General features: G+C 45.1%; 1 long non-coding RNA gene across 1 annotated transcript in view; it reads left to right on the top strand.

Annotated features, from left to right (window-relative positions):
- Positions 1–14,908, top strand: part of LOC122154767 — a 69,009-nt gene extending 54,101 nt beyond the window's left edge. The window contains exon 4 of the long non-coding RNA XR_006166855.1: positions 12,401–14,908. This is a non-coding gene — a long non-coding RNA (uncharacterized LOC122154767). The remainder of the gene's footprint in view (positions 1–12,400) is intronic.
- The last annotated feature ends 440 nt before the right edge of the window (positions 14,909–15,348 follow it).

Here is a 15,348-nt window from a genome sequence, read left to right as displayed (position 1 = left end):
TTAGGATTATCATCCTGTAGGGTAAAAAGCTAAATATAGCAAATGCATGCCTTGCATGGTAGTTTTAATACTTTTTGCTTAATGCTATTTTTGCTGGTGGAGTTTCAGGCGCTGCTATTCTTATTTTCGGCGTTGTAATTTATTAATACTGCTAGCAGCCTCGTTTGAAGCAAATTAAGATTTTTCATCATTGTGTGCTGAAGGAATAGCGTGCCAAATCGAAGAGGAAGTTTCCACTGGAACATCGTTGTAATTAGTTTACGTGCCTGAAACCAGGAGAGATGTAGTAGGTATGTCTGACTGAGAAACAGAGCCTCCGGAGTTACCCTGCAGGCCCATCACTTGGCCCGTGGAGATGCCTGAGGTGAAATTTCTGGGTGCAGTGGCAGGAGAAGGGGCACTGGGGCTCTGTGCCCACAGGCAGCAGCCCTTCAATCCTGAAAAAAAACCTCCTCCTCCTTCACAAGGGGTGGAAGCCAGCCACGTGCATAATTTCCATGTATGAACATGCTAATTTGAGGCCCTGCAAGCGAAAAGGGGAGTGGAGGGTGATAAACAATGGTCTGTAACAACCCCTGGCTCGTTAGGGTAAAAACAGCTGAAAATTGAAGCCCGGTGGCATCTGCAGCCAGGTCCTGGGGCTGAGCGCGAGGTGAGGTCCTTCCACCCTAGGCTGGCTCTGGGGGGACCAGGCTGTGGCCGGTTTTCCCATCACCGAGGTCATACAACCTTCTCCCCATCTGCATCCCTTCCTCTGGTAACTTCGGGAACCCTCTGCGACCCGTGTGGCCGAGGGGAGCACGCCAGCACATAGCTTAACGCCCCCCTCGGACCCATGTGCAACCTCCCCTAGATGTCTGGTGGCCGTACGGGTCCGGTGCCCCCCGTGCAGCAGCGCCCAGCCAAGCCCTGAGGCTGGGGCTGAACATGCTGTGGACCTCTGTGTTGGCATTTGGGGGGAAACCGAAGGGAGGGGAGCTCTTCCGTGGAGCCAGTGCTCAGTTTCTACCTGGGGCTCCTGGTCTAGGCTGCCCTTGGCAGCATGCCTGACCTCAGAGGTCTGCCTGAAGGTTTATATTTTATTGAGGGTAAAAAAAAAAAAAAAAAAAAAAAAAATAAAAAATCAAAATGCAAGTGCTGTGGTAAAATGCAACTTGATATGCTGCTAATTTTTTTTTGCCCTAAAGAAGTTCAGAAAACATTGCGTTAATATAAGGATTTGTGGCCAAAATATATTATGCAGTTAATTCAAGTAAATTGCAGTTACTTCGTAGCAAATAATTACCACCTGTTTCACATCTGCCTCAAATCCGTTCAAAATACAGCAATCTAGTCATCATTCTTGTATTATGTATGTAGGTTTATTATTTGCAGTTAGACTTCTATTTACTTACCTGATTCACAACAGTTTTTTCATGCCTTCTGTACACAGAGTGGTGAATATAATAACCTCCCTCGGATTTGTTTATAAAACCTTTCAAAATATGTTTGCAATGCATGACAGGGCTCCCAATACGCCACAGACACTCGGTGGCCTTTTTCATCATGAACTGCGGCTGGGAGAGTGCCACTTGCTGCCCTCAGATCTCAACACCGCTGTTTCACCTTCAAAAATAGTCCACATTAACCTGTCACACGCGTGGTCTCCTGAGCTTTTTCAAAGTCACGTTTTTCTCTGTGAAGATGAGAGCTTTTGGGTTGCCTGTTCAGAGCATTGAACAAGTGATGGACAGTGAGGCAAATGAGGGATTTTAGCAGGAATGATCATCTCCTGCAAGGGTGGCCAGGTATGATGGAAATGCAAAGGAAAGACGGGGACAAAAGCCAAATGTATGCTGCTTTAAAACGGTCTGCGAGCAGGGCTTGGACGTTTTGTGCTTTGTGCTGACTGTTCTCGCTCACAGCAAGATGTGTTGCCATAGTGGTTTCTTTCGATACTACAATTCACAACAAAACGGTGAGCGCGGGAAGGAGGGCGAGAGGGGTTAATTCCTTGCAGCACATCTAGGCCATCCCCTGAAATCAGAGAAGCAAAAGCAGCTGATCCCTCAGGCCACCCTGCCTCTCCAGGACAGGAATCGCAAGAATCAGAGATCTTGCCCTCGGCTGTGCTGGTGTGTAGGGATGGAGAGGAGAGGGATGGGGAAATACAGCCAGGTGCTCACCTCTGAGTGTCAGGTCTTTGCTGTTACACCCGAATGGTATGTTTGGTTTTGCAGCTCCAATATTGAGAGCAAAACATGATCCTCCATACTTTTCAGTCTGTTGGGGTGATTGGCCTCCCAAGATGTATTTCTGTGGCAACACCCTGTCTCCCCCATAAATTTGCCACCTTAGGTAGGAATTGGTTTTCCGTACGGGCAACTCCACTTCATTTCTGTAGTGCCCCCTTGATGTTAACCTTTCTCACACCAGGAACGGCGTTCCCCTCCCCTAGAAGCATCTCTGCGCGGTTGTGATGCAGCGCTCGTGAAATCTGGATGCTCGTTTCTGTTCCGACATGCTTTTTCGGGAGGGGAGGGCAGCGGTGGGCTGGGATCTCCAAATATTTGTTGAAGGTGGGGGAAAAAAAAAAAAAAAAAAATTATAGCTAATAAAAGTTGAGTTTGAAGGATTCCTAGGGAGTGAGTCGCAAACTCAGCAGCATTATTGCATGTCTTTATAATACCTCTGAAAACTGCCTGTCAAAATCTCCCACTAAGGAGCATTGCAGATTAGTAATTATGCGCATCTATTAGCTAAGCATCCATTCTTTCTTTCAAATGCTTTGTGGCAATATCTCTCCAAAGAAGCACATATCTCATCTAGGTGTCTGCTAGATGGCCCGAACACCTCCCCAAGGGAGATGCCTCTGATAACACTATATTAAAGACAGGGCTTGGTTTTGTCTTCTAAACCGCTATCACACAAGCCAGTGCACAAGGAAAGACACCTATTATAATTTTGTAGACAAACGCTAACAAAAGCTGCCTGCACACATGCACACACAGAGAAAAATTCAATGCTAACATTGCAGGAGGCAGTGAAGATGACAGGAGTACTTTTATTGTCAGCTCTGCTGGGGAAGGAAAAAAAAAACAAAAAAAAAACAAAAAAACCCAAAACACCTTATTTGTGCAAATAACCAAAGCTGAGCTTCATTCCTGAGCATCCTTGGGATGTTTTCACATGTGAGGTATGTTTTGTCAGCTATGTCTTTAGGTACAGATTCTCATCTTCAGATACTTGTGCTTGTTTGTGTTAAACAGATTAGAGCCATAGTAATACGCATACACACACATTTAGAGACATGAGTATTGTATAGTAAGAATCCTGAATACATGGTGGGTTTGGTGGGTTTTTTCAAAAACTGATTGAACTCTTTTATGCATAGTTTCCCTGATTATATTCTGTTCATTAATGGAGAGCAAGTATGAAAAAGAACTAAGAGCAAAACTGGAAGCAGAGGATAATAAAATCCATTGCTATTTAATTAATCTGAAATTCATAAAAATGCCTCCTTCCAACTTGTTATCTTCCAGACCCTCGATTACTTCATTCTTTTGGTGACTACTGCTAGACAGACGCATCCTGTTGTGATAAAGCAGACCAGCTGGATTTAGGACTGTGGCTTCGTGTTTGTGGTACAACTGACCATATGTGATTCCCTGTCAAGTTTGCAGCTTTAATGGGAAATCTCTGAAGTATCTGCACTTTGATTCATGTTTTTCATTGGTCTGGTTAACAAAAGAGGGGCTGGCTTTGTGCAGCTGGCTTGCACTGACATCAGTTGCAGTGTGGTCTCTGCTAAGGAAAGGGAAGCTCTTGCATACTTCCCCTTAAGAGTTGGTTTGGGCTGTTGGTGTTTTTTTGGGTGTTTGTTTTTGGTTTGGTTTTTTTTTTTGTTGTTGTTGGTTTGTTAGGGAATGGTTTGGGGTTTTTTTGTTTGGTTGGGGTTTTTTTGGGGGGGGGGAGGGGGCGAGGTGTAGGAAAAAATAGCTGGGACCAGAAACTACATTTCATTTGGGATATAATTTTGAATTCTTATGCTGATAGTGGTTTTTATCTGGCTTCAACAGATCAAAATAATTCTGTTAATTGTTATTGTCTTCCTGCCTGCTTTGAGAAATGTGTGTCTCCAACCTCTGTAGGCCTGGGAACAGAAGAGTAGCTACTTGTGAAAGAAACATAACAAACAGCAGATAGAATTTGGAGGAGTTTGTTGTCTTTTTTCCCTAAGAAGGAGTGCTATCAACTTTTCTGATATTTCTGATCTCAGCATAATTTATTTGAAGGTGTATAAAGGACATGCTTTCCCTCCTTTTATCCATGTAAGGCTCAACCATGTCTAACCTTTGCTTAAAGGACTATATTTGTGTGAGTTCGTAGGCCTGAATTTCTCATTTATGTCTTTTGATGCATGTATGTTGTTTTCTTGCTCATATGGTAATGGACATCTGGTGTCTCTGGCTAGAGGGAGGAACGGTACACTGTGCAAACCGTGCCCACTAAACTCTGCTGGTGTGTCTCCGTCCTGACCTACAACATCCTGGCTACCTGTGAGGTCCTGTCCCCAATGCGGAATGTTCTTCCCATCCACTGGAGGCTGCAGCAGTGTTCCCTTAGAGGTGCCATGCCACAACAGTGAAGAAAATCTCAAATTCCTACAGCGTTATTAGACCTTCTGTTACCCTGGCTGTCATGTTATGTTAGCTATCCCTGGGCTATGACTTGGCTGTTTAAAGGTATGGTGGACAAGAGCTGAAGGTACCCGCGGCATTTGGCCGAGGGCAGGAGGGAGGAACCAGCAATAATGTTAATCTTTAATTTTGTTAAGGAAGAGAGGTGAGGAGAAGGAAGGACCCTCTCTTCAGTCATCAAGATTGAGAAAGTAATTGCATCCTGAAGAATGAATGGTTTGCATTTGTTGGTCTTGCAGACTTGAGAGCAATACCCATAGGAGCAAAGGACAGTGCTGATCACACGGATATGGAGGAAATAAGAAAATTCCCTTCCTTTTGCACTCTAGGCAAGTTTTACTTAGAACGTGCAGTGAGCGTATTGTAAGTTTTAATGGGTTACTTTCACCTCTGTTCTCTTTGCTCCTCTGAGCTCTCTGTGTTTCAGCCAGAAAAGTCAAATGCCACAGGAACATCTCATCTTCTACTGTTTGCAGCCTGAAGGCAACTGGCAAGGCGTCAAAACTTCCAAGTCAGCCAAGTGTCTTGAAGTCCCCTGTTAAACAGGCACAGAGAGAAAGCGTAGGTTAACACTCAGTACCCAGCCCTGGGCTTACCATTTGCCCTTTGGTTGAATATTTAACCACGTTTGTACAGTATATTGCCAGTGGCTTGTAGCCGGATGGTATCTGCTCTGCACCTTATCAAACGCTGAAAGTTTGAACTGCGCCTTAGTTTTAGCGATCTGCAAACTGCATCTTTTAAGAGAGCAAGCAACTCAGATTTTTTTTTTGATGGTTTTTTTTTTTTTTTTTCCCCACCTGGGACTGTCAAACCCAGGGACTGAGCAGAACAGGAGAAGCAGGGAGCAGCTCCCTCCCCCCATCAGTAAGAATGATGCTCAGAAGTGCTGGGTTACAGATGGGGGAGGTGGGATGCTTCTTACTGAATTGCTGCACCTTTATGCTTTTCATCCAGGACTTTTGTGATAAAGGAGGGGCAGAGAGGAGGCATCCAAAGCGCCACACGGGCATCTCAACCTCTGCTCACCTCGCAGCTGTGGAAATCGTGCCGGTGGTGAGGGAGGATGCCCTTCACGGTGGCCAGGAGGGAGGAAGAGGCGAGGGGCTGGGCACCCGAATGCTCTTCCTGAAGCATCCCTCATTGCGGGCTAGGTGCCAGCACCATCAGTCCAGGTGATTCAAACTGCTGATTTGTCACTTGGTTTTGCTGGTAATTCCTCTAAACAATGAATAAGCAATCTGGTAATGGGCCATAGATTTCCCAGATGAAAGCCGGCTTGTTATGACATAGATGTATTTTCTGATAAAGGGTTTCTAAAATGGAGGCATTGGCATCCAATCATATATATAAGTGAAGGCTGCATTATTTAAGTACACTGAAAGAAAATGCTACACTTAAGTGTCTTGTACATATTTTAGATCCCTTTTCCTTTGAGGCAAAACTTCACTTTTTCTAAAGCTAAAAGATGTTTAAATTAAAAAGGAACAGTACAAAATAAAAACGATCAGCCTCTGTCCCCAAAGAGGCTGTGCCCCAGCAGAACACTTAGCAAGGACCACATTGTTACGTGCTCCAACAGCAGGATGCTGGTGGGCAGAAGGACGCTTCCAGGTCTTCACAGGCCCTGCTGAAGTGGCCGTAGTGTTGGCAATCAGGTAGATAGTTCCACACCAGCGTTTTATTTTAAAGTGCTGGTTTAGTTTTGCTGTTCTCTATTGTTGTAAATCAGTTTCCTAAAATGTATGTTGTTTTTTTTTTTCCTTCCTCCCAGACATGTACAGTTCAATACTTCTGAATATTTGATCATATAAGCATTAGACCCCTAATCTCCAAGCCTGTGAAGCAACCACAGAGTGAGCTCTGTCATGAATATTAGCAGCCCTGTCCTGCTGCTACTCGGATAATGGGGGAAAGGCTCTGACTTGTCTCAATATTGGATTCAGCAAGCAAATCTTCATATTATTCCTTTAAATCAAAATGGGCAGTGACACCCTAGACTAGTATGGTGCCTCTCAGAAGTGCACGTTTCATTGAAATATGTCTCAGAGACTATTTTCTCATTCTAAAGGATGAGAACGTGCTGGCCCAATGTAAACGTCGGTGAGCTCAATGCATTTTGTGCAATGAAAGGGACAGATCTAAACCAGCACCAGGAGTCAAGCCTGGGTCCTGGCAGCCACGGATGAGCACTTGCTTCCCCATTATGTTTTTAAGACTCTGTGTTTGAGTCCCTCTGCCCACTAGTTTGAGTCTCGGTCGGCCTCCGAAGGGCGGTAACTTTGCACACACCTCTCTCCCTGAGAGGGCAAGAAATTATTCTTCATAAGTAGATGATCTGGCAGGCTGTGGTGTGGGGGTTTTGGTTTGTTTTTTTAACAAATATTTCCTTAGTCTGGATTTTAAACGTTCACATACACAGCCGGGAAACTGTGAATGAGAGGTCCTTCGTGAACAGATGCGCTGGTAGGAAGGAGTCTCCTGTTGTGCAAACAGGGCAGTGTACAAACCGTGCGGTGTTCAGCTGTTGTTGTCTGCAATTGGTAACACTTAGCAAGGGACAGTAGAGCATCTGGAAGCTTATTTTGAAGTACACACGCATTGTTTTGGTGAAAACGTCAGAAAAAAGCCACAAAATCCTTTTGAATTTCGCCATGATGAAACAAAGTCCCTCTAGCAGGACATCTAAAAGCAATCCTGAAGTCCCCAGTGTTAGTGATCTACATTGATTACAAAGTGATTTTTCCAACAGAGAATCAGCTCAGTAAAAAAGCATCTTGCTGTGCATATATAGCACGTACCAGCCTTTATTAAGGGATCAGCTGATTATTATTCTGCTACCAGCTTTTATTTTCTTCTTCTACTCCCCCTCTTGCGGGAAAGCTGCATACAAATGCAGCAATCGATTGAGAGGAGATGTTCTTCCTTTATGAGATTAATTACAAACATAGGGATGCTGTGTCTAGCCCGCATGTATGATTGATCTTGTAGGAGGAAATGCAATAGGAAACTAATGCTTCCTTTTATCCAGTAAGCAAAGTTCAGAGATGTTTACATTCTGCTAGGTAAGCACAGCTGTCTAAAGACGTGAAGACGGATGGACTGTCCTGTCAGCACAAATTCATGCCGAGGTAACAGACTCCGCCGTCTCTGCGGACCTCTCTCCGGCCAGGAGGCTGTAGGGCCAGAATCGCTAATTTAGCAAACAGCTTAATTGTTTCACGTTTTAATTAGCGGGGAGATCCAGGCAGAGCCGATGAGCTGCAAGGGGAAGGCGTTGGTGGACCGTGCTGGTGGGGCCGTGGGGCGAGGAGGGAGGAACGCTCCTGGTGATGCCGAGCACAGGGTGGTGGCTATTGCAGGGCAGTTTTTCAGAAATTGCATCGATTTTTTTTTTCTTTAAAATCTGGCTGGCACAAGGAGTGATCTGTGTATTCGCTCTGAGTAGCTCACAGCGTGTAACTGTGGAAGCATCTGCAAAAAGTGCAGTGCTTAGCTGCCCTTGTTTCTATTTGTATATAAATATACTCGTATGAGCCCTGGATTTGGCTCAGGGTGGTTCTGAAAAGGTTCGTTTTGTTCTCGGGCACAGGCTGGCACTTGTATTTAGGCTGAGAAACAGTGTCAGAGGTGACGGATCCAGCTTAGTGACTCAGCCTTCTTCCTCACACTATTTTAAATAATGGATGTGCTACTGCTGATATTTAACTCCTGCCAGAGCTGCTGAAATATATGGCCTGTTTAAAATACCAATACAACACCGAATGTCTGCTCAGGCAGAGGAGGAGATCTCCACCTGGGATCGGTTTTCTCAAAAGGAAAAAATAAATCGGAGGGAGGAGGAGGAGGAGAAGAAGGAGGGGGGAGCCTAGGACATAATATCTTGTAACAGTGTAAAAATGCCCTTCACTTGAGGCAGTAAAGCAGTCAGCTCTAGCAGCATGTCGACGGAGAATCCTGAAATCGATACTGCAGTCTGCATTATATTTATACAAGCATACGCACTGCGCGGATGACGAGGGAGAGAAAGGGCTGTTCCCTGGATTAAAATAATTAGTGTAATAAATACAGCCTGGTGAGCGCCAGAGGAAGTAGGGATCCCTTTGTTCACATCTCGCCACTTAGAGCTGGGTAAGCAAGTCTCGTGGTGTTAAGCTCAGAATTTACTTACCCTTCTATTCTCTGTCCAGAAGTCTTGAGCAGGATGCTCTGCTGATGCCAGAATTAACAAGCGACGCTGGATCTCTGCTGCCTTCGACCAACGTCGAGGATTTCAAGGGTCTTTTCTTCTCTTTTCCTTCTTTCTGTCCATACAAATCCTGCCTGATAAACATGGATCCGTTTGCTGTTTAGCAGTCAGTTTGCTAGGCTTGACAAAGGTTATTGCAATAATTGATGTTCCTCTTCTAATAATTAATGTTAATGAGTCCACTAAACAGTAAACAAGACAACAAAGAACTGTTAATGAGACAGTCTTTACTCATTTGTTTAATCTTCTAGTAAGATAATGGGCGATAAATATATTGCTATTCAGCCATCTTCAAGTCCTTAATGCGTGGAGAGTGTTTTAAAAAGAGATTTGAGCTGATTTTTTACACTTGCATTTAGTAAATTCAGCTGACTGGGTAGGTGGGGCGCCTGAAAGAATTGGGAGACCTATATAATTAAGTGCCTTGACATTCTGCTTCTGAAGGACATTGGCGGATATCCAAATGCTATGTTCTGCTCTCAAACCATTTAATTGAAACCATACAAAAGGGGGGGGGGGGGGGGGGGCGCAAAAGAGAGGGAGATCTTGGCAAAAACCTTATGTGCAGTTTTTCACTATTGGATTGACCAGACAGGGCAACAAAGCTGATAAAACAGGATTAGCAAAATTGCATTGTTGGATATTATATGCTGTGTGACATGTACTACAGCAAAGGAATTTGGCAGGATTAACCTGCCGAGGATAAAGATGTACCAGACAAGAGGGCTGAATTAATAGACTGCTGTGACCAAAGCAAGGAAATCTATTTGCATGGGATATTAAGGGTGGTAATAACCTTGTGGGATGGGGTTGCAGTTGATGTCCCAAATCCTGTGCTGACCCCGTGCCCGAGACCTGCTCACCACCCAGAAATTCAATGTACAAAAACCATCTCATTGGCACGGTTTCTCATTATGCTTTCCTGTTTCTAAATATGAAAAAAAAAAAAAAAAAAAAAAAAAAAGCTAATTCCTAGGCAGGATTATCTGCGTTACTGCAGTTTTTTGTGTTGGTGGCTTTTTTCCCCCCAAACCGATAAGTTTTTTTTCCTGTTTATAGGCGATGAGATTCTTCTCTTAATGCACTAGTGTCATCCTAAAGTAAATATTTGGGTTTAGTGGTTTTCTTCAGGGCTTCTAGACTCAGCCAGCTGGACAGCATGAGGGAATGCAGTTCCCTAGGTGCTGGTTACTCAGCTGTTTAGGAGATTGTACACTTACATATGCGTAACCTAGCTGAAATCATAGGAAAGCTTTCAAACCACATTGCATTAAAGAACATGAAAGCTATTGCCAGTAGATGACTGAATAAAATCCTACTAAGTAAAAATGGGAGAATATTGAAATTTCAGCTCAGACATACTCTAAGACTATGTCAGACTATTTGACTGAGCAGGTAAAGAAGCAGAAAACCAACTTCCATCTCTGGTGCATTAAGGGGAGAGAAAGTAGGTAAGTGTTCGTTTCTCCCTTGTACAACATATAATACTGGTTTTTACTTGAAAAGGCTTTTAAATTCGCTTCTTCCAGGCAGAAAGCAATGCATATACAGTAGCCTGGTTTTTTTAAGGAGTCTGATATACTTCAGCGCAGATTGCATGGAAGGTTTCAGAAGGCTTTAAACAACCTTGAAAAAGGCTCATATAATTTGTTTTTCTTTTCCCACCCACAGTACTAGTGGCGGACTTTAGTGTTCCCAGGGAACAGAGAACGTACAAAAAGTATTTGGTGTTACTCTGCGTGACACAATGTGCTTCATGGAGTGTGCTCTGTGCCACCACGTGTGGTAAAAGATCTGCTCAGGGGAGACGATTCACCTTCATCCGGCATTACCGTGTCAGCACTGAACAGCACCAGCCACAACACAAGTTCAGCTTTCGGGCTCTTCCTTTCAGGGCTGAAGGCTGAATAATAGATATGCATAAAATATAAATACCTTGGTTTTTTTCAACGTGTTAAAATTCCAGAAACTGCTCTTTAAATAAAAGCTCTGTTAGTACAACATGACTGAGACTTTACAAGTGTGCACACATGTACGGGTGTCAAGAAATTTAGCTCCGTTTCCTGCAGTGACTAAATTGCATAACCTGTTTCTCTGGGCTGTCATCTGTTAGTGCGTATGTTATCGCTCTTCTGCCCAGGGACCTAAACGTGACCACGGCTCCCTTCTCTGCAGGGGAAAGACAACACATGAAGTTTCCTTTGGATTGCATTGGGCGGTAGGCATGGATGGGGGGAACGCTTCCTTCGTCAGCAGCATCAGAAATTTTGCCTCCACATCTAACCCATTTCAGGAGAACCAGTAAAATCCAGCAGTTTCTCCCAGGAGCTTTGCTAGGCTTCACGTCACTTTCATTTTGGCTGGTTTGCTTAAGGACTCCTGCGATGGGTCCTCATCCTGAGCTGATTCACAGAAACTCTGCTTTCTTTTGGGTTTTGGTTGCTGAGGAAAGCCTGTAATACGCAGGGCTAAGTTTATCAGTTGTTTATTTTTCAAAGGTACCTAGATGAATTAGCCCAATGAGTTGTTGGTAACCCCTTAAGAATGATCTATTTCAAGCAAGTCATTGCACCACCCATGCAGCGTTTTGAGGGGAATCAGGGAGAAGCCTCTGTTCGTTTCCACATTTTTTTTGTCTGCTTGAAAAGCTGCAGGACTACCTGGACCCGTGCCCACCCCAAGGCTGTTCCTGTAGTGCTGCAGCATTGCGATGCTGAATTCTCGTGCTGCCCCAGAGACACGCAGTGTGCAGGCTACAATGGTCAGCGTGCTCACCACCATCAGCCTTGCACAGACAAAGGAGATTTATTTCTTTTTCCCTTGAGCAATATGAAAGTCCCAGAATCTGTAACCCACTGTTTGGTTTTAAAAGAAGATCAGCTTTCCTGGCCAGCAGCAGGATGTGTCCCTCAGCTTCTGCAAGCTCCTGAGGGATGGGTGTCTTGCAGGGGAACGGAGGGCTGCAGACCAGGACATTCACAAGTCCCAGCAGGACTTCTGTGGGCTGGGGGCACCTTCCCAAATGCCAGCACACCGGGCAGGTTCTGGGAATGGACCCTGCACGCTGGTGTCCCACCCGCCTGAGAGGAGCAGACAGGGTGCGGGCGTGGGGGCGAACGGTGGCATCGCGCTGGGGAAGCCACGCGGTCCCTGGGGCACCGCTCTCCTTTTGACAACGTCCCGAGACCTGTGGCAAAAGCAGCCTGCTTCTCCCATGTCTCTGAGGGCTTGGCTGAGTTTCGAGGTTGCTTTGCGAGCCTGCATCCCTCCTGAGGTGAGCGCAGCTGCAGGGGCCACCTCTGCGAAGCAGAAGATCTTGAGTGCAGAGCCAATCTGCCACTTTTTTTTTTTTTTTTTTTTTTTTTTTCGCCCCCCATGGATTCATACACCCTTTGCACTTTTGCATTTCAAGCAGGCGGGGGGTAGATATCTGCGGGATCAACGGACCTAACGCTGTCACTTTGCTTTGCAGCACGCGGCGATGTGGAAGACGGACCCCGGCGGAGGGCAGAGCATGGAGGAGCCCGGCGGTGGGGAGCCCGGCCGGGGGGGCCCCCCCCTCGGGTGCTGTGCAGCAGCTGGTGTTGTGAATCAGGCCGTCGCCAGTCGGAGAACGGCTACTTCACAACACCAGGGTCGCACCGCACCACGGTTCGACCGCCGGCCGGAGAGGAGCGGACGTTCCCGCAGGCAGGCAGGGGATGTGGAGCACCTCCCGGCTGCCTCCGCCCAAGCCCAGACCTGCAAAGGTAATCAGGTGCTCAACTCCTATTTAGGCACCAGCCTCCCACTGAAGTCTGAAATAGAAGTTAGGCCCCTAAATATCTCTGTGGGTCTGGCCCCGAGACCCCGCCTTGCTGTGCAGTGCAGAGCAGTGCTTCAGCAGGCACAGGGCGGTGCTGTCAGCAGCGTGGTCACTGCCTGTTTGCATGCCGTGTGAATGTTAAGGAACAGGTAACTTTTATGAAGCCGTGGTAAATCGCAGGAAAAGAAAAAAAGCCTCTGCACGCTCCATGTGTCGTTCTCCCCGATAGTTGTGTCTGTGGTTCTTGCTTGTGACTAGTCCTGATCCCTTCCCTATCTAGACACCGGATCACATGTTCTCTGCAAAAAATCCTGTACGTACCAGGAAAGAAGCCAGACTCCTTGGGAATGACATTTAAAAGAACCCTAGGTGTGTTGTAATGAATGAAAAAGCACCAAAAATAAACAGTGGGGTTGTCCAGAAGTGGTACCAACCGCTTGTCCTTAAAATAGAGAAAACATTTGATTTTGCGTTGCTCAAGCAGCTCTTCATAAATTATTAGGTATAGAGGGACAGCAAAGCACACTCAAACTAACCCTGTCTGGAATGGCCCTGTAATACCGGTGCCATGCGTTTCAGGTCTGAAATGCAGGCTCTCCCCTGCGCCCTCCCTTGTACCACAGCACCGTAATGTTAGTTTGAGGGGAGTGGGTTATGGCAGAATTTCCACCCAAAACCAGGTCGTGTTCATGGAGATCAGCACAAAGCTGACGGCTGTACACGATCCTTCAAGTCAAACTGAAATGCTGTTCGTTTTTTTGCTCTCTGTAAGCAGCAATCTGCTCTTGGACTCAGGATGGGGGGTTTCTGGTGGGTTTTCCCTTCCTTCCACCCCTCAAGATAGACTGGCTGTATGCTCTTAGGTTGTTGTCTGGCTGTTGTCTTGTATGACATAAAACACTGGATGTATCTAAAGCAAAAAGTGGAGAAATGCAGAGAGCAAACAATCAAGGTGCCATAGAACTCGTGAGGAGTTTTTTTGAAAGTTTTCTTCATTGTCCTAACTCATCTGATTGAAGCCAGCACTAATAATCCACCCTGGATGTATGATTGCTGGCAGGAAGATTGAGATAGGGGAGAGTCAGGATATACACAAATAGCATGGGACAGCCTGGAATGGCAAATGAAAAGAGGCAAAGGTGATTAATTACATTCGACCCATCCTAATCTTTCTGTTCAGGTGGGCTTCCTACAGAAGTGATAATGAATTCCTTTAATAGCAGAAAGTCCACAGCCAGCACCATGAACAGCACGAGAGACGTATAGGAGGCTCACTCATACGTTAGGAAAGGGCAACCTGATGATGCAGGCTAGCACTGGCTTTTTTCATTGATTAGAGGAAAAGCAAGACTGTGTTTCTGGTTCAGGCACTATGGCAAGGAGAAGTATGAATTTGTCAACCCAACAAGCAAGAAGTCTGTTTTATTAAACTTGTTCTCTGCTAACACAAACAGTGTGCGCTGTGTGGTAATCTCATTGTTCATTATAAACTTGTTTTAAAGCCTAATGCAAATCCGGGGTTTGTTTCATGGGGTAAAATACAGAACTCTTTAGAAATGGGAGACAACAATGAAATAGCCCAAATAACCCCTGCACACACACCAATTTAGATCAGCAGCTATTCATATATCGAACTAAACACTGTTTTGTCTTCTATTGTGAGCCAGAAACCTGTTTGACCTATTCAGTTTCTGTCGGAAAATACACATAACATTTGAAATAGGTTAATGCTTAATATCCGCTGCCGGGTGACCTGATAGACTATCTCCATACTTCTCCAAGTATAATATGTGGAAACAGGTCATTTTCAGTGCCCTTTGTTAAAGAATTCCTTGGGAACATCACACTTCAGAAGTACCTTTGGGGCATTTATTGTACTCCCTGTTTCTAACTTGAATCCATCACGCTTTATGCTCTTCTGAAGTGATTTTCTAGAAAATTAATGGATGCTATAATACAGCATTGCTACTGAAAATCAAGCACTCACGCTTGTCATTAAAGAGCCTGATGGTGTCATCTTGTGCGGTGGATCTCAGCCTGAATAGCCAACTGTCAGCTTCAGGTGGCTGAAGCAATTTCTGTTTGCTCCCTTCAGCAGTTAAAAATACTTGATGTTAGCACGTGCCGCAGTGAAAGGTGAATGCACAAAATAAATAGTTCAAGATGAGTTTTAAATTTGTGTGAGTGTTATTCTTAAATAAGCGCCTACAGTTCATGTCAACCCCAATTCTGGCTGCTGAAATGGGAAAACAGGGGCTCGCCTGGTTTCTGGGTAGCCCCCAAAACAGGAGGCCCTTGCAGTCTGTGGGTATGCCTGGAGAGCTTTCTGGTGCTTTCCAGATCCTTTCTCCTGCTTGCGTACTATTATCAAAACTGGTAGTTTACCCCCCACACCCCCCCAAAAAAATACCCCATTAGAATTGTTGAAAGGCCTAATTTTATCATCTTAATAAAACACTGTGCTCAGTGGTGGGGAAAAAAGAAGAAAAGGGCAAAGCCTATCAAAGCTGAAATGCTGGGCTGTAATCTCTTGTGAGATTTTTTTTTTTTTTATTTTTAAGGGGTTGTTATTCCAAAAGTGCTTTTTGTATTTAAGCAAATAAGATTTCATTTTG

Source organism: Tyto alba, unplaced genomic scaffold, assembly GCF_018691265.1.
Source record: "Tyto alba isolate M040663 unplaced genomic scaffold, T.alba_DEE_v4.0 Super-Scaffold_46, whole genome shotgun sequence".
NCBI classification, from domain to species: Eukaryota; Metazoa; Chordata; class Aves; order Strigiformes; family Tytonidae; genus Tyto; species Tyto alba.
Note: the sequence above shows the minus strand (reverse complement) of the source record. Positions and strands in the feature narration are given on the sequence as shown.